General features: G+C 33.1%; 1 pseudogene; it reads right to left on the reverse strand.

Moving 5' to 3' along the window:
- Positions 1–257: 257 nt before the first annotated feature.
- The window catches only part of LOC149554079 (protein DUF642 L-GALACTONO-1,4-LACTONE-RESPONSIVE GENE 2 pseudogene), a 29,485-nt pseudogene continuing 9,484 nt past the window's right edge, over positions 258–20,258 (reverse strand).

The following is a 20,258-nucleotide window of genomic DNA, read 5'->3' on the forward strand; positions in this document are numbered from 1 at the left end:
ATCACCCCCCTCACTTTTCACACTGCTCCATTCAAATGATGATGAGTTGGATGTGAGCCTAAGAAGACTTAATCAATTAGACTTGTTTTCCGACGAACAATATTCCAAATTTTTCAAGTGGAGTTGCATTAAGAAGATCACTTATAATCTACAAAAACATTCTTAATTCTCTACAAATACATTCTTCATTTCAATCGACTCAATTATGCCACATTTTTATTGCATAAATATTAGGTGTTGCTTTAGAAAGAAGTAAATCAACCAAGATACAACTTCACATTGTTCACAATAGGGCCACAAAGAGAATTGAAATCATCACTCCTCATGTGATAATATGTGCTGAAGAATGCCACTATTGTCCTGGCAAAAGCAGCCTTGAATGAAAGTTGGGCAGTTTTGAATCCCTCTGTGCATTTTGATTCGTAAGGCACTTTCACAGTATCTTTCCCTGCGAATGCCTCCAATCATGGAGCCATTGCAAGCATTGCTTCCATCTCCAATTGTGAAGCTCAGTAGATATGTCTTCCCTACCTCTGTTCTCACTATCTGTGAAATAGAGCTCTCTTTTCCTGCCACAAGCTCCACTGCTCTTCTGCCTTGTGGTATAGCATAGTGCATTGCATCAATAGATTTGATAGATTTGAGAGAGTCTATCATCCACTCGGGTAAGGAAAAGTTTCGATCATCTACATTGGGAGGTAGAAGAACTCCATAGGAAGAGTTGTGGAAATCTAGAGACCCCTCTTCAAAATCCCCATTCTTTACCAAATCACCTCAAAAAAAAGAATTTTTTTTACTCTTCTATACATTTTTTAGGAACCCATGAGTTGTACCTGATATGGAAAACTCTCAAATTTGACAATACATGTTACATGTCTTGAATTTATTTTTATCCCTCTCAAATATGAAGAGATTGAGCATAAGGAAAATTATAAAGAAAATACATATGAGTCCAAAAAATCTTTTCATAAGCCTTAGAATGTACATGAAATAAATTTTAGAAGATACGAACAAAGAGAAGCTCTCCTTGATACCATAACTTGAGACTCTGCAATTGGTTTGTAGAAATTGAATTTCAATCTTTCAAATTGCATTTGTTTCAAAAATTTGGAAGCTTTTTGTATTTTAATACATCTGTTGTTCCAATTACATAACTTTAAAAATACATGCCTTTCTTAACAAAGTCATTTTGGGCATTTTTCTATTCATTGCATTGTACGATATATATATCTTGTTTGAGTTGCATACATTAAAAAATGTATGCCCTTCTTAAAAAATCTATTTTGTGCATTTTTCCAATCATTGCATTCCATTAGAATGCGTTTCTTTCATATATTTTGTAAGCTTTTTGCATTGCAAGATATCTCTTATTTCAGGCGCATACCTTATAAAATGCATGTTCTCCTTAACAAAGCCATTTTGTGCATTTTTCCAATGATTGCATTCCATTGGAGGGCATTTCTTTCAGACACTTTGTAAACAATTCATATGCATTGTCTATACATTTACATTTAGCACATATTATTTTCTGCATATGCTACAATCATGGCAGCTATCAAATTCTTTTGTAAGTAGGAGATATTTTTCGCAAGTTACATTGTAAAATTACTATATGAATTTGAACTCATTGTCCCTTATTTCATGAGAAGGGATTCATAGGAACCAATCTCTCATGAGAATGAATGGAACACTCAACACTCGTTGCATCTAAGTGATGCTTACAAAGGTGATATAGTGGAGCTTCCTAAGAGGACACCCATTCTGGTACTACTCATGATACTCAATTGCACTTAAGTATGGTGTTTAATCCAAGGTGCCCACTCCACTTGCAACTTCATGTGCAAAACCTTTAGAAAGTACTACATGCCCTAAGAACCATTTGTTATTAAACCCCTTGAGGTCATCAATACTCTACACTAAATTTAAGCACACAAAAAATTGTATTGTAGGATAGAACATTTACAATCAACCAAGATGAATTAAGGGCTTTGGAGACTGAGAAACATAAAAAATGTCCAAATATATGATTTTTGAAAGTCTTGTCCTACTATATCAGCCCATTGCTTTGAAATACATACATTATATTAAACTTACAAACAAAAAATATGTGTAAATGCTTCTAATATTTTTCTTTGAACATATAAGTTTACTTGTAGGAATAAACATATACCAATTTACCTTTTTTATTGTTTATTTTTCTCTTCTACATTTTAATTTTTTTTTTATAATAAATGCATATGAATTTAGTTTAAAATTATGTACGTGAACCAATCATTTTCTCAATTAAATTGACCAATCACATTAAAGAATTAAACAATCTTCAAATATTTATATTTTATATGATTATACAAATCTCAATTTTGTAGAATCCTATTGGATCATACTAATTTTGGTAGGGAGTAAAAGTAATTTTCGTCAACAAAAAATACATATTTTCAACAAGTCTAATCAAAATTTATGAACCTCATTTTTTGTACCTTATAATTAGTTGAAGTGAAAGTTAAAAGTTTCCATATTTTTATATACTCTATTTAGAGATTATTCTATTTGATAAAATTTGATCATTTGTCATTACATTCTATTTTTATATTTCATAATATTTTGATGAAAATTATTTAAAATCTTCATGCAACAAATATAATCCATTCAAATTTAAAAAATAACGTAATTATATTTTTACTCTTCCTCATTTTTTATTTCAATTTCTATTAGTTCCTTCCTCTAACTATTTGGTAAAAAATTTGATGCAATCTTTTTACTTAACTATTTAATTTAAGTATGTTTGTTTTGTTTTCCTTTTTTTACATGTCCTTTCATATTATTTTAAATTTTTGAGAAAAAAAAATGTGGACAACTATCTTACATAGACTTGCACCATTTGTCACTATTAGCATACCCCTTCCTCCTTTGGGTGCAAGTGCTAGTTGTAAGTAGTCTTAGTATGTCATTTTAGGTTTTAAGTAGTCCTCATGTATCATAAGGAGTCATAAGGGGTTCTAAGTGGTCCTAGGATCCCTTAGGGTATATTAGGACCCTTTAGAACATGCTAATCATTGTAGGACACACAAATGAGATGTGAATAATTTTAATGTATCACAATGGTTTATAATGGATCCTAAGTGGGCCTAGGACTTGTTGTAGCCTATTCCAACCCCTTATGACACATTATAACCCATTAATACCCCTTAAAACATATTAAGGAGTGCATGACACACTAATGGGTTTGCAAGGAGTCATAAGGGGCCTTAGGATGCATTAATGTATATTAGTATATGGTAACAAGTCTAAAGGGGTCATAAGGGGTCCTAGAATTAGTAATTTATAGTAATTGTCCTAAGACCCCTACTAACCTCTTGGGACTCCTTACCATACATTTTATGATTCCCAAAGGGTCGAAAGGGGCAGTAAGGGGTCCTAGAATCTCTTTCTATATGCTAATTTATCAACTAAGGGATCATAATGGGTCTTAGAGCACATTAATATTTCCTATGACCCCTTAAAACCCATTATAGCCACCCAAGAACTCTTACCATATATTAGTGGATGGTATGGGGTGCTACGAGATTGACATGGCACTTAAGTGGTCCTAAGATACATTAATGTGTCCAAAGATCCCTTATTATCCTTTAAGACCACACATCATACACTAGTATGATAAGGGGCCTTAAGGGGTTATAAGGGGTATTAAGGAGTCATATGACACACAAGTGTACTCTATGACCCCTTAAGGACCCGTAAAACCCCTTACCATGTATGAAAAGGCATCTTAAGGGAACTTAGGACATATTAATGTGTCTTAGGACCCCTTACCTTGTACTAATGTATGGTAAGGAGTCCTATAGTGCCTTAAGGGGATCTAGGATAAATTAATTTGTCCCAAGATCCTTAAGATCTTTTATCATCACACTCTCTAAATCTTAGGATCCTTGTGGGGTGTTAAGGAGTTCTAGGACCCCTTACAACCCTTAGGTTCTCTTAGCATACACTAATGGATGAAAATGGCTCCTAAGGGGTTGTAAGGGATTCTAGGACACATTATTTTGTTGTAGTATCCCTTAATAACTACTTAATACCTCTTAGCATACACTAATGCAAGGTAAGGGGTTGTAGGGGTTCTAGAACACATTAATGTGTCCTAGTACAACTCAAGACCCCTTATCACACTTTGGTCATAAGGGATCCTAAGAGGTCTTAGGTAGCTATAAGACACATTAATGTGTTCTGGGAACACTTAAGATCCCTTACCATACCTTAGTATATGGTATGTGGTTTTAGGATCACTTTTTACCCTTAAGGAACCTTAAGATTAATGGTAAGGTGTCCACACACAGAGAGAGAGAGAGAGAGAGAGAGAGAGAGAGAGAGAGAGAGAGAGAGAGAGAGAGAGAGAGAGAGAGAGAGAGAGAGAGAGAGAGATGTTGAACTAATAAATAATACAATGAGAAGGAATCCTACAATAATTGTGCACAAGTCAAGGGCTTAATATTATAATCAATAGTTAATTAGGAATCATGTTGAAGCAAATTCACTAATTCTTGGAATTCGGCCAAGTTTGAAATTTTTGAAATGTTCTCAAAATCCAAAACCTTTAACTCCTATGAAGCTAAAAATAGTCTCAAACATACTAAAAGTATATACATAAAATGTAATGTAAGTATAAGAAACTTATACTTGAATGTTACATTTAATGTATGATTCCAGTGTTGAAATTGGCATGAGTATTTTTTATTTAAAAGGGTTTTTTGATCTTTTTTATTGTCCCATAGAGTGTACACACTATAGCCTTGGTCAAACCACACTTTAGGAATTGACCTTGAAATAGAAATAATTTCAATGATGGAAATGCCAACTAAATGAATAAATTCTCCTTATGATAGTAGGATTTCTCAATCAAATGCAATAAGATCATTTTACCAAGTTGATTTGGATCAAGAACATGAGAATATAAAAGAAGGTTGAATGTTGGAACCTTATCTTAATGAAAATCTCTGCTATCACCAATCGAGGAAGATAGATCTTGAAAGGTTATGGCATGTGTTAGGATTAACCATGGATAGAAATAACAATTACATGTAAACATAATCAATATCTAAAAATATTAAATCATGCAGAAGAGAACACAAGACATAAAGATTTAACATGGTTCACCCAATCCCTAGGCTACATCCACCAACAACAAGTTCAATATAATTATTATCTAGTGATTATAATCTGCAATCCCTTATGGCTAAATAATACTACAAGAAGCTACATTCTCTTCATACATTATGAAATCCCTAACCCTAAGTCATTTTGTGTATGTTTTTGGTCTCTTACAAAATTAGGCCTAATATAAGTCATCCAGTAGGAAAAAAATTGATGCCTTTTACAATAGTAATTTCATTTTTTTCTTTGAGGGCATTGTCCCCAAATCCTAATACCTTGCAAGGGGTGTTTCCCCTTGACCCCGTGTTAGGGTAACTACCCCCAAACCCCAGTAGTAATAATCTAGGGGGAAACCACATTGAATAAAGTGAGAGGAATTAACCTCCGAGTCTGATAAGGCTCGACATCACAATAATCTCCCACATGGAGATTGGTCAGACTCCACACCAATAACCTCTCACTTGGAGATTGATCATAATACTGTTGAAACTATAGCTCCTACTAGAATATCAAACTACACTATACTCTGTTGTTCTTTTATTCTATTTAGTCTAGAAGACCAACCAAATCTGAAGAGGATTTCAGCTTCTCCCTTGTTACTACTACCTTGGTAAATATATATGTTGGATTATTATTCTATGTGTATCTTCTTCAAATTTAACTCTCTATTATACAAAATTGACGGAATGAAATGGTGCTGTAATCATATGTGCTTTGTCTTTGAATGTAGAGAGAAATTGTTTGCAAGATGAATAGAACTCTGGCTATATGGAAATAAATAATAGTCCATCTATGGGTTTCCCAACTCTTCCATGAAGAATTGAAGCCATATTATCTCCTTTATTGCCTCTGTAGTAGCAACATACTTTGTCTCTATAGTGGATAAAACATTAAACTTCTATAATTGATAAATCCAACCCCTTGTAAATCAGTAGTAGAGCCCCCAAAATGTAAACACTTTTTGGATGTTCCTCTCAAATATCTGAGAATCCATTTGACTGCATTGCAATGCTTGATCCTTGGATGACTTATATGCCTTCTAAAAACTCCCATTGCATGTGAAGGATTTGGCCTAGTATATAACATAACATACATTAAGATCCCTAAAGTTGAAGCATAAGATACATTGGACATCTTAGACTCTTCTTCTGGTGTCTTTGGACACATCTCCTTAGTCAATTTTGAATGACTAGGTAAAGGTGTGCTCACATCTTTAGCATTCTCTATAGAGAAACATTGCAACACCTCAATATAATCAACTTGAGATAATGTCAATTTTTCGTTCATCCTATCCTTGCAAATTTTCATACCAAGGATTTGTTTTTTTTCTCCAAATCCTTCATATCAAATGAATGTCCTGACTATTCTTTTAACCCCTTAATGTGATCCATGTTAGACCCAATTGCAAGCATATCATCAACATCTAAACATAAAATATTGTATCTTTCATCATCTAACCTCTTAAAATAAACAAAATGGTCTCAATGACATCGAGTATATCCATGCTTATTGATAAAACTATGAAATTTAAGATACCATAGCCAACATGCTTTCTTTAAGCCATGTAAACTTTTCTTCAATATGCACACTAAATCCTCCTTATCTTTGACCTCAAATCCCTGTGGTTGTACTAGATATATTTCTTCATCCAAATTACCATGAAGAAAAGTTGTTTTAACATCAAGCTTCTCCAAATGAAAATCTTCAGTAGCCAAAATACTTAAAACAATGCAAACAAAAGATATTTTAACAACAAGAGAAAATATCTCATCAAAATCAATGTCCCTTTTTTGTAGAAATCCTTTTATGACTAACTTGGCTTTAAATTGCTTGTTACCTTCATCTTCTTCTTTCAACCTGTAAACCCATTTATTCTATAAAAACCTTTTACCTACAAGGAACTTACATAAATACCAAGTCTAATTTTTCAGTAAGCATTCCATTTCTTCTATCATTCAAGACTCCCACTTAATATTTGTATCCACCTACACAACTTCATCATAACATTCGGGTTCACTAGAATTTGTTAACAAAATAGAATACAAAGAGTGGGGAAATTTTTTTGGAGGTATACTTAACCTTGTTGATTGTTTAATGTTTACTAGAGTGTGTGGAATTTTTTGTTGCATAGCATGAGGGACTGTTAGAACCTCATTCTTTTGACTATCACCCAACTCTACATAATCATTTTATTTCTTCTCATGTTGTCGCAATGAATCTTTGTACAACACTCACTAGTACATTTGGGTTGCATTTTTTACCTAAATTTTTTATGACAGGCCAATTTATCTTGTCAAATTCACCTTTTAAAAAAATATAATCCTGATCACATCAAAATTTTGATGATCCTTGAGTTTTTAATCCAAATTTTGATGACACTTAAGTTTATTGTCAAAATTTTGACATTGTTGGAATATAAAGAAAAAATAAAAGTGAAATTTCATTTTATATTCACATGGAAAAGTGCAGGTGGGAGGGTTCAGTGTTGTTCTTTGGCATGATGGCTACCTTCTCAGCATTGTTCAAGGTAAGTTCATCATTTTTCTTAATTGGGAGAATGCTAGGGAAACTAAAAGTCATTAAATTTTTATTCATTGTGTTATAAGGTGACACCAGACATATGCTACTATAACTACTCTCTAACAACACCATAGACAAGAGTAGCAAGGGATGACCAAGGAAAGGATGAGAGAGAGCCTCTAGAAATGAACAACACCACCCAAACATTGACATTTGAGCACCCCATGGCCACACACTGCAGAAAAGCAGAAAGCGACAAAAAGAACTTTTGAAAAACCAAGGAACCAAACACGAGCATATCCTAGTTATGAAACTCATCTCCATCCTCTTTATCTTATTTGAAATCACGATTGATTGCCTCAAATGCCTCCCTTGAAGCTCCCATAAAATAGAAACTAACCCTAAAGTTCAAAATGACACATCGACTCCTACTACTACGTATTGTTACTTTCATGAAGAAGATTTTTAGCTACATGGAATACTATAATATAACTAGGGAAATTGTTCCTTCCACAAAGCTATCATTACTGAACTATAAATCTAATCCTAATATCACCTGGCTATTTTTTATGTTTCTAGCACTTGAGCCTTGCTTGCCATTTAAAACTACACTAGATGTTTTATAGAATCACAATCATGATCATATTGATTCTAATATTCCCTGCACAAATATGTATTTCCATATCTTTAAAAATACTTTCCATATATTGGTTTCAACATCCAAAGGGATATATCAACAAACTTTAATGTCTTGTAATTGCTTCCAACTCTAAAAGGAAACTTCCTTTATCCCAACCTGGGTGCAATAGAAACATAGAATCTTAGCTGATGATGTTGAAACTCTGCATCCATTAGTCCATAATCACACACATGCTTAGTGAAAGCTACATATATATCTTCCTTTATATATGGATCATGAATAAGGCATAAAATTCAGGGAGGAAGCAATCCAAACTATTTTTACTAGTCTACTGCTATCTATATCTAGAAGATATCTCCTCAAGTGCCTAATTTATAATGTTGTCTACTCTTGTCACTTCACTGTGTAATTTCTAAATGTCACTTAAGGAAAATATTGATTTATACCCATTAAATGTCTTATTTCTTGGGCTTATTTTATGTCCTCCAACAAATGTATTCCAATGGCAAGGGACTAATAATATATTTCTTTTACATTTTCAAATACATGCTTAAAATTCCTTACAAAATACAAATCTATAATAACTAGGGAATTTTTTTTTAAACTTATGACCTTAATCTTTTTTTCAAGTTACACAAAATTTGAATATTCAAGTCCCTCACTTTCTTTTGATTCCTAGACAGGAGCATGGTACCACTATAAGAAAAAACATCAAGAGGAGCTTTTAAGGTGCCAGTCAGGATGATAGCATTAGTCCTTAACAATACATGGGCTTCCTTTGTCATATTGAACCAAATGTACATATTGTAGTTATTCCCAAAGGGGTCTCATCCTTAGTTACTCCCTTGAGGACCACATAAGAAAGTCTAAAGATGTATTTACATGGTTCTCCAATAATAAGGGATAAATCAATGAGAAAGAAACCACATGAACATAAGTCAGAATTTGCATATCTAGAGCCCTATGGGTTAGTGCATATTCTTTTGACTTTATGGTTTTAGTTGTTGGGTAAGTGCATACAACTGCATCCTAGCCCTTTCTTTATTAGTTTATGGTGTTGAGATATTTTATGATTATTCTAAAGTGGGTGGTTCCATAAAGTTTGTAGTGCAAATAAGGTTTGAGCTCTGAAATTTGAGATTTTTTAAAGGATTATTCTAATGGTCGAATAAAATTATAGTGCATATTAGACTTAAAAGGTTAAGCTCAAAAAAATTGAGATGTTGGTAGTCTTAGGAATTTCATTATTTAACATTTCAATTTACCTTAGTTAATAAATATAAAAAGTAAAATAACAAGTTAACAAAAATTGAATAACTTGAGATGATTGACCAGAAGAAAAGCTTAAACTAGTGGAGTAATTTTTAACCCTTACATTTTCCACCCACTCAAGATTGCACCCCAAATACTAGGGTTCTCATGTTTAAGGAAGAGATTTCAATTATTCATGTAGTAATATTTTTGACATTAGGAGGAAACCAATCTTTAGACTCCAGCCTAATAGTTTATTTAAAATACAAAATCTAAGTTTAATGATCAATTGAAGTTTCAACATTTGTTGTAGGGACAATTTAAAGAATGTTGAGGAAAAAAGTGAATATATGATCTTAATGACATTATTTGAAGAGCATCAAATATATCAACAATGACACATCATTTGCAAATAATGTGTTTGTAATGGCACAACATTTGAAGATTATGAAAACATATATAAAGTGCTTGCATTCAGTTTTTAAGATTGAAATCTTAAAATAAATGTAATATATGGTCAAATATTTTGAATTAATATCATCTTGGTTAAAAAGTTATAATATTGATTTAACTACACAACCAAATAAGTTAAAGATATTGTATTAATTAATATTAATACTAATCTCACAAAGGTATTAGTGGGTTATTAATAAAGATTAATATTCTCACTATATTCGTGCCCTTATTTTTACATCCTTTAAATATCCTTTGTTTTTCCATCACATAAATGACACAACCTTTTCCGTCATATAAAACATTGTCTTCACTCTTCCATAGTTCTTCCTTCCATGGTGTTGTTAAGGTTGGTTGTAAGATGAGAAGTGGTAGCAACATATTTCGAGTGGCAACATACATAACTGAATAATTTTTGTTCAAAATCAATGCCAATATACAATATTGTTGATGATAAGGAATTCTCACAATTGTGAATGTTAAAGGCTTTAATTGTATCCTTAACACAATGTACCCGTGATTAAGAATTCTTCACTACTTATGGACTCTATTGAATGTTTAGTGATTGACACTTTTTTAGATGTCTATTTCATTCTCATCTGTGTGTACACAAAATTCACATGTTACTATGGTATATTACTAAAGAGATAGTAATATTTAATTATTTATTTATTATTGATTATATACAAGTTACAACTATGCTTGTATGTTTATATTTGATATAATTTTATAGCCTGAATATTTACTTGTTAAGAAAGTCCATGCCTAACAATATGAACCCATAACAATATAAGGTGACAATTGCTAGATTTTGGTCTCAATTCAAAAGAAAAGGTGATGGAAAATGCTATCGTCCTTGCAAAAAATGCAAGGGCTTAAAGAATCAAAGAATTCTAATTACAACAACTGAGAGACATTATAAGAAACATGATCACATTGAAGGGGGGAAGGATTTTCTTCCTTTTGTGAATGTGGATTTCAAATTGGTGGAACATGGAGGTGTGAATATCCAAGTAGAAGGTAATTCTCCCATGGAAGAAGATGATCCTAAAGTAGAGAACACAATTGAAGATGTTGGCATTGGTGCAGCTAATAATGTACCAGAGAACAAGATTGAAGGAGATGTTACTAGTACAATTGATGAAGATGATGAAAATGATGATAGTCATGCATCTAATGATGATGATAAAGAGATCCTTGATATGGCTATAATTGAAGAGGATAGTGAGACATGTAGTAGGTATACAAAAGAGAGACAAACTAGAGGTCAAAAGATTAGAAGAAAAATCAATAAACGCATGCAATTTTTCCTTGCTCAAGGGGGGTCATGTTCTTATGATGATAAGGCAAAGGGTGAAAATGTTCCCTTGAGGTGCAAAAATCTTGAGAAAGATTGGGTACCCAAGGAATTATGTCCAATTAGCACTAATTTTTGTGTTAACAAGAGGATATATCACATAGCTCCATCATCATTACATGGTTTGGGCCTATTTTCCATGGATGACATAAAAATCAGTTATAACAAAGTGGTTAAATTGATGGAGTATGTAGGACTTTGTTACAATTACAATAACTGGATGCAAATAGTTCAATATAAAAAAAGTATGCATAGGTATGCACTATCACCAAATTATCTACAATGGAAAGAAAATGATGAAAGTAAAAGACTTGCTATGTACATTGATGGAAGGCCAAAAGCAACAAGGAACATTGTGGGTTTTATAAATAGTGTGTGTCCTACCCAATTACATTTTTGAGGCGTGTGATGGAAATCATGTTTTTGTATGTGTGATAAAATAAGTAAGTTCAAGGGAAGAGCTACTTATAGATTATAACTTGAATCACATAGATACAAAGAAAGTTACTATCATGTGACTTGTAAGTACTATATATGTAATATTTAAACTAATTACTTCCAATTAGAACTGTTACGATAAACCACAGATAGAAATAAAAACTACATGCAAATATAACCAATAATAGAAAATAATAAATCACACAGAAATGAACACAAGGCACCAAGATTTAACGTGGTTCACCCAATCCCTAGGCTATGTCCACAAATAGCAAGTCAGATCTTGTTACGATCCAATGATTACAACCTGATTACAATCTGTAATCCCTTACAGCTCAATACTGCCACAAGAACCAATTTCGCATCACAACATAATGAAAAATACCCAACCCTAAACCCTTTTATACAAGTATTAAACCACTTTATGGTTATAACATGTTGGCCATAATTAGCCATAACTTTAGTGGCAAATCTACGAATGGTGAATAGTACCAAAATGATTGGTGAATAGTACAATACTTTTCTGATCAGTCACCACAATCTAACAATCTCCCACTTGGAGGCTGATCCTGTAGCAATACCACTACCACATGGGGCTCCCACTGGATCAAACCACCCTAGACTTTGTTGTTCTTTTATTCATGTTCAGTCTAAAAGACCAACTGAAGTTGAAGAGGAGTTCAGCTTCTCCCTTGTTACAACCTTTGTCAACATATCTACTGGATTGTCATTGGTATGTATCTTCTCTAGCTTTAACTGTCCATCCTCCAAAACTGACCGAATGAAATGGTACCACAACTATATGTGTTTGGTCTTAGAATGCAGAGCTGAATTCTTAGCAACATGAATGGCACTTTAACTATCTGTGAACAAATAATTATCCTTTTGAGGATGTCCCAATTCTTCCAAGAAGAACTGAAGCCATATCATCTCCTTGGCTGCCTTTGTAGTAGCAACATACTCTGCCTCTATAGTGGATAGAGCATTAATCTTTTATAACCTAGAAACCTAGCTCACAGCTGCCCCACCAATAGTAAAGACATAACCTATAGTACTCCGCCTGGTATCAATATCTCCTACCAAATCTGAGTCAACATAGCCCTGTAAATCAGTAGTAGAGCCCCCAAAGTGTAAACACTTATTAGATGTTCCTCTCAAATATCGAAGAATCCACTTGACAACATTCGAATGCTCAAATCCTGGATGGCTCATATACCTGCTAACGACTCCCACTACATGTGCAATATCTAGCCTAGTACATACCATAGCATATATCAAGCTTCCTATAGTTGAAGCATAGGGTACATTGGACATCTTGTCCTCCTCTTCCTGTGTCTTGGGACACATCTCCTTAGTCAATTTCAAATGACCAGGTAAAGGTGTGTTGACAGCTTTAGCATTCTCCACAGAGAAACGTTGCAACACCTTCTCAACATAATCAACTTTTGGAGTATCATCCAACACTACATAATTATCTTCTTTCTTCTCATGTTGTTGCAACAGATCTTTGTACAACACTTTCTCATTGAATATGACATCCCGACTTCTAACAATTTTAAGATTTTGAAAATCCCAAAGCCTATAACCAAATTCATTAATGCCATATCCAAAAAAGACACATTTCTTTGATTTAGCTTCTAGCTTGGTTCCATTTTCAGAGTCTATATGAGCAAAAGCTTCACAACCGAAGGTCTTGAGAAAAGAATAACTCACCTTCTTACTAGTCCATGCTTCCTTTGGAATACCACATCCCAAAGGAGTAGAGGGACCTCTATTAATCAAATATACTACAGTATTGATAGCCTCTACCCACATGTGTAAGGGCAACCCAACATGCAACCTCATGCTCCTTGCGCACTCCATTATAGTCATGTTCATGCGTTCAGCCACTCCATTTTCCTATGAAGTCCTTGGAACAATTTTCTGTCTATGAATACCATTAGTGGAGCAATAAACTTCAAATTCATGACTACAATACTCACCACCATTATTAGATCTAAGACATTTTAATTTCTTACCAGTCTCATTTTCAACCAAGCATTTCCATTTCTTAAAAGTTTGAAATACATCAAATTTCTGTCTAAGGAAATAAACCCATACTTTTCTAGTTGCATCATCAATAAATTTAACATAATAATGAGAGCCACCAAGGGAAGATACCTGAGCTGGTCCCCATATATCTGTATGCACAAGCTCTAATTTCTCCTTTTTGTTTTCCTTCCTAGTCTTTACAAAACTCACTTTTTTTTTTTCCATACATACAACTTTCACAAAAATCCATATTAACACATTTCAGACCTGGTAAAACTTTCTTTGAATGAAGTACTTTCATACCTTTATCACTCATGTGCCCAAGTCTGTTGTGCCATAGCGTTGTATCAGAATCTACAACAACTATTTGTTCTCCCTGCTCAACTACAACAATTGTTCCTAAACATTCATTTTTCTCTGAAACAATCAAAGTAGCAGGAACAATATGACCTGTACAAAGATATAAGGTGCCTACTTTCACACCTTTTGCTACTACAAGGGAACCTTTTGAAACCTTCCAATTTTTATCATTAAAAGTAACTACACAACCCTCATCACCGAGTTGCCCGGTTGAAATTAAATTTCTACTCAGCCTTGGAACATGTCTTACCTCATGTAGTAGCCAATGATTCCCATTCTGCAACTTAATCTTAATTTTTCCCTTTCCAACAATCTGACAGAGTTCATTATCCCCCAAATAAACAAGTCCAAAATCCCCTTGGACATAATCAATGAAATAACCTCTATGAGGTGTAGCATGAAATGAAGCACTAGAATCTAAAACCCATTAATCATCAACACTCTCTAAAGATAGAAGCAAAGCATCCTCTTCGGATTTGTTACTTACCACATTTGCCTCCTTGTCTCCATTTGATTTATCTCCTGCATTTTTCTTTTGATTTCAACAATCTTTCTTTTTGTGCCTTGCTTTCGCACAGCACCAACAATCATTTGGTCCTCTCGATTGAGACGTCCTCCCCTTAGACTTTCCTCTTGATTTCCCATGATTTCTAGAGTTACTTCCTCTTTCAGTCATTCTGCCCCTGCTTTGTGCATTAAAAGCACTTCCTGATGTAGATCCACCTGAGAATTTCCTATGAGTTTCCTCACTCAAAACAACACCGATCACATCATCATATTTTAGGGTACTAGATATAGGAACAAAATTACTCATCACCATTACCAAGCCATTCCAGCTTTCAGGAAAAGAACACAAAATCAAGAGAGCCCTAATTTCTTCATCAAAATTGATACCCACAGAAGATAACTGACTAGTAATAATATTAAACTCATTTAAATGATTTGCAATAGATCCACCTTTTTCCATTTTCATATTAAATAAACACTTCATGAGAAATACCTTGTTTGAAGCAGAGGGCTTTCATACAGTGTCGCTAGGGTTTTCATCAAATCTTCTGTCATCTATACTTTTGTAATATTAAATGCCACCGATGGTGCCAAGCATAACCAAATAATTTTGAGTGCCTTTTTGTCCAAAAGATCCCATTCAACCTCTGACATAATTCCCTAAATCTTGGCTTTGCCTTCCAATGGCTTCCATAAATCCTTCTGATATAGATAGTCTTCCATTTGCATCTTCCATAACTGGAAGTTTTACCCATTAAACCTGTCAACCCTCAGCTTACCCTCATCTGCCATCGCTCCCACTCAACTATGAGACTTTTCTGTAGAGGATAACTGAAAGACACCCTTGCTCTGATACTACTTGTTAGGGTAAACCACAGACAGAAATAAAAACTACATTCAAATATAACCAATAACAAAAAATAATAGATCACACAGAAATGAACACAAGGCACCAAGATTTAACGTGGTTCACCCAATCCCTGGGCTACGTCCACCAAACAGCAAGTCCAATCTTATTACAATCTAGTGATTACAACTTGATTACAATCCGCAATCCCTTACAGCTCAATAGCACCGTAAGAACCGATTTTGCATCACAACATAATGAAAAATACCCAACCCTAAACCCTTTTATACAAGTATTAAACCACTTTAGGGTTATAACATGTCGGCCATAATTAGCCATAACTTTAGTGGAAAATCTACGAATGATAAATAGTACCAAAACGATTGGCGAATAGTACAATTTTTTTTTTTCTTCAGGGCGATGCCTCAAACCCCACTAATTATGAAGTATGTACAGTACTTTCCTGATCATTCACCACAATCTAAAAAGAACTCCAATATATAATATACCATTTTATTAATAATTTTTTTCTAAGTTGACTATTCCTTTCATTATGTTGATGTTTATATATATATTCTTTGTCACATGGCAACATAGCCAATCCATTAGATGAGAAAGGTAGTGATGTTGCTCCCACCCCTTCTCTAGCACAAATAAACCTTCTGTATAAAAAGCTATGCAATTGTAACTTTACAAAATGCCATATTATTATGTTATTTTAGTTAAGGTTTTGGCCTTGTTTTGATTGTTTTATTGATGTTTTTGTCACAATTTGATGCTTAGGGAAAGAGAAAAGAACATATTACACAACAAAATATACTTTCTGATATGGAGGTCATAGTATTATGTGATGATCATATCACATATAGTAGTGACCCTATAACCATGTGTAAAAAGACCCTCAAGAGAATCAATCTACAAATTCTTGGGCTTGTGATGGATCAAAATCCAATAGAAGAGAAAGAGGGCACAAGAAATGAATTGTGTCATAGAGCACAATGTCTGGAAGTAAGCAATAATGAATCTTTTTCTAGGACAATAATTCAATAAAGCTTTATGTTGTACACTAATTTATAGATCATGAACCATAATATGTATATTTTGTTACATTAATTTTTGAGACCTTACCAAGTTGTTCCACCTAATGAGGGTACTACTGTAGCTCCTACAGGTATATGATTTTAATTCTCAATCATCAGAAGGGAAATTATTTTCTTCATGATTATTATTGACAATTTTATATTACTATTGTCATATTTTTTCAATCTACATTTTAAAAAGACATTACATTTTGTGTGTGTGTGTGATGTAGGTACACACTCTACCACTGACAAAGGTATGCTCTAGTACCACTGATGAAGGGCCACACCACCCTTACAAACTCACAATTAAGATCACAACAATATGGAGATAAAGAGATGACAAAAATGCTTCATAAGGCTTGCATTAATATTTGAAATTCATTACAATATTTTCCAAATGGAAAAACTCCAAACTCTTATAATATAAGAGAGATTCCTCACTAAGAGCTTCTACTTCCCAAACTTCTACTTCTCAAGCTTTCTTACAAGAGATTACATTCAAAGAGCTTCTATTTCCAAACTTGATTACGAATGATAATAAGCCTTGCTTAAATAGGCACTTCTAACCCAAGACATTACAAACACAACCAATGTGGGATATAAGGTAAATACAACTACCTTTAAATAAATATTAAATTCCCACCCAAATACAACTAAGCACCCAACAAATATTAAATACATGATTTATCCAAAACCTTCTAGAATTCCACCTACACACCTTGATAAATGGAATGCCAACTATATATTTTTTTCTTTTTATTCACGCCACCTATGCACATTGAAAATAGGAATTTCTCTTTTTCTCATTTTTTCTACTTTTTATTTTTAATTATTTTTCTTCCTATTTTCGTCACTTTCTCTTTCCTCCACAATTTTTTTTTTGTTTCTAATAATTTAATTTTTTCATGCAAGATGCTCCTGCATCAGACTCCCTTGGTAGATAGAAAAGTGTGTCCCACACATTGACGCCAAAAGAAAGATATACAACCATCTTCATCTTCACCTCAAGCTTCCACCTCAACAGGGACAAGAAAAACAATATGCAAATCTTTCACATTTTTTTTCCATTAGTGTGTGTGTGTGTGTGTGTGTGTGTGTGTGTGTGTGTGTGTGTGTGTGTGTGTGTGTGTGTGTGTGTGTGTGTGTGATTATTTTTTAGGTGTTGATGATGTGCATACCTTTCCTTCTACGATGTTGGCCAACACTCTAAGATTGCCAACTACAGGATCGACAACAAGGAGCATGCAAACATCCACACCTGTTGCAACTAGAGTTGGTAAATCCTTGTATTGCTACATTTTGTTATGTGTTTAATATGATTTGATTTGTACTTTCTTGTTCATTTGAGTATAGTATGACATTGATTAACTTTGTGCAGGGACATGTACACCTTCTCATGATGATAGAATAGATACCAATACTGGTGATAATTTACCAACCTTTCCTAAAGCAAAGTGTGTTACTTCTACTAGATTGTTAGAGGCATCATTGTTGATGGCTGAGAAAGATATGATTCTGTTAAAATTTCCTAAGATTCTAGGTACTTTAAAATTGTAATTATTTAGAGTATAATTGTAGTTTACTTATTTATAACTCATTTTTGACTAATTATCCCATGATGATTTTTTAGAAAATGATCTTTTTTGTGAAACTTTTTATGATTTAACATTGAAGATATTTGGGCCTACATTACGTAAAAGATACGTAGCTTGATATAATTGGTTGCTACATTTTTCCATTCATCCATTTGTTGTAGTATATTCAAGGTACATAGCTTGAACTAATTTTTTTAATCTAGCAATTTTTTTTTTGTTAAAAGGTGGAATGAGCATGGTCCTAAATTAAAAGATAAGCTCATAAAAACTATGCAAGAGCTTTGTGGTCAAAATATTTTGAACAGAGTCCAAATTCTTAAAAAAGCTTGCAAATATCTAAAGATTGTGAGAGACCAATATGGAAGGGCTCTAATGCTCAACCCAAAGTATGAGCATCTTCCTATGGTTCTAGAGTTGGAGTGGAATGAAATCATTGAAGATGCAAAAGAGATAAGACTAAGAGATAAAGTAATTAACCCACCACCTAGAAAAAATAGGTATGTGGTAGTATTAATGTAATTATGCACATAATAATGATCTTTATATTTATATAATCTAACATATTTCTAACATATTTCAAAGTTTACATATATAGGTTTTAGGACACATAAAAGGCCACACAAGCTAGGAAAGAGAAGGTCAGTCAACACCATCTTGGCTCTGGTGGATATATGAGAATTCACTCACACCTTGTAAGTAGTAGTAAATAAAATTTTGTATCAATTTTTTAAATATAAAATTACAAATAAGAAATACATTCAATATTGACAATATTATGCAAAAAATGTAGAGCTTTAAATTTAATGTAGCACCCACAAAAGAGGACAAACAAATTGGCTTCAAGAAAGGCTATAAAGTAGTGGTTACCTGCCACCACATAGATTCTAGTGGCCAAAGAGATGTAGAAGATTCTGGTGCACTGTTTTACACACAGGTTAATAGGTCTAATGAATAATAATATAAATTGATAACTTCATGAGAAATAATCTATTTGATGTTAATTTCGAACAATGATAAGAATGCAAGCATGACATTTCACTACATCCCACTACTCTCAATATAGATCTTACTCATGATGGTGAAGGCATGGATCGTATACATGACGAAGTCCTTGATGTGCATCAAAATGATATAGACACATTTAATTTCTATTAAAAATTAATTATTTAATTATTAATAAAATTTAACATCTTAAATTGTAATTGGTGTAACCTTTATGTAATAATTTTTGAGTATGCAAAGCATGATGTTAGTGTTGAGCATGTTGAGGTTAGGGATGAACATAATGTGAGAGTGCTGATGTGACACTATGAGGTAAAGAAAGATCCCTATTATGTTCTTTAGATTAATGAAATACTTATATCATTAAAAAATAAAAAATAAAACCAATTTATTTCTTATTGTAGGGGCACATCAGCCTTGTCCTCGAAAAAAGAAGAGGAAACCTCATGTCATAAGATTAGAATCAAAAGAGCCACAAGAGAATACCAAAGATAGTCATGATGTTCATATTAGCCTTTATCTTCAACAAAAGAAAAAACAATACAAGAATTGAATGTTAAAAACCTTGTTTGAGGATGAATGTATCGATGAAACTTTATGAATATTGCTTATTAATGAATCTTATGTCATGTTATTGAGTATTGTTATGTGATTATAATGATTGACATGTTCATGAATTATTGATGAATGTTTATAGGTCTTAATGAATTATATGTTGTGTTAATTAATGTTATGTGAATATAATGGCTGATGTGTTCACAAATTATTGATGAATGTTTATACGTATTAATTAATTGTATGCTATATTAATGAATGCAGTTATGTGATTATAATGATTCAATGATATACTTCTAAAATAAATGAATGAAATATTTACTTATTTGTTAATGGATAATTTAGAGTGATTATAGGGGGTGGGGGGAGAGGCCAAATGAGCTTCCACCTTCATGTGGTTGGCGTTGTTAAGTAAATAATATGAAATGATTCTCGCAACCAATTGAAGCTCAAACCAAACCTATCAAAACTAAAC

This window comes from Cupressus sempervirens, chromosome 6 (genome assembly GCF_028749045.1).
Source record: "Cupressus sempervirens isolate cs-2001-9-10 chromosome 6, ASM2874904v1, whole genome shotgun sequence".
Lineage (NCBI taxonomy): Eukaryota > Viridiplantae > Streptophyta > Pinopsida > Cupressales > Cupressaceae > Cupressus > Cupressus sempervirens.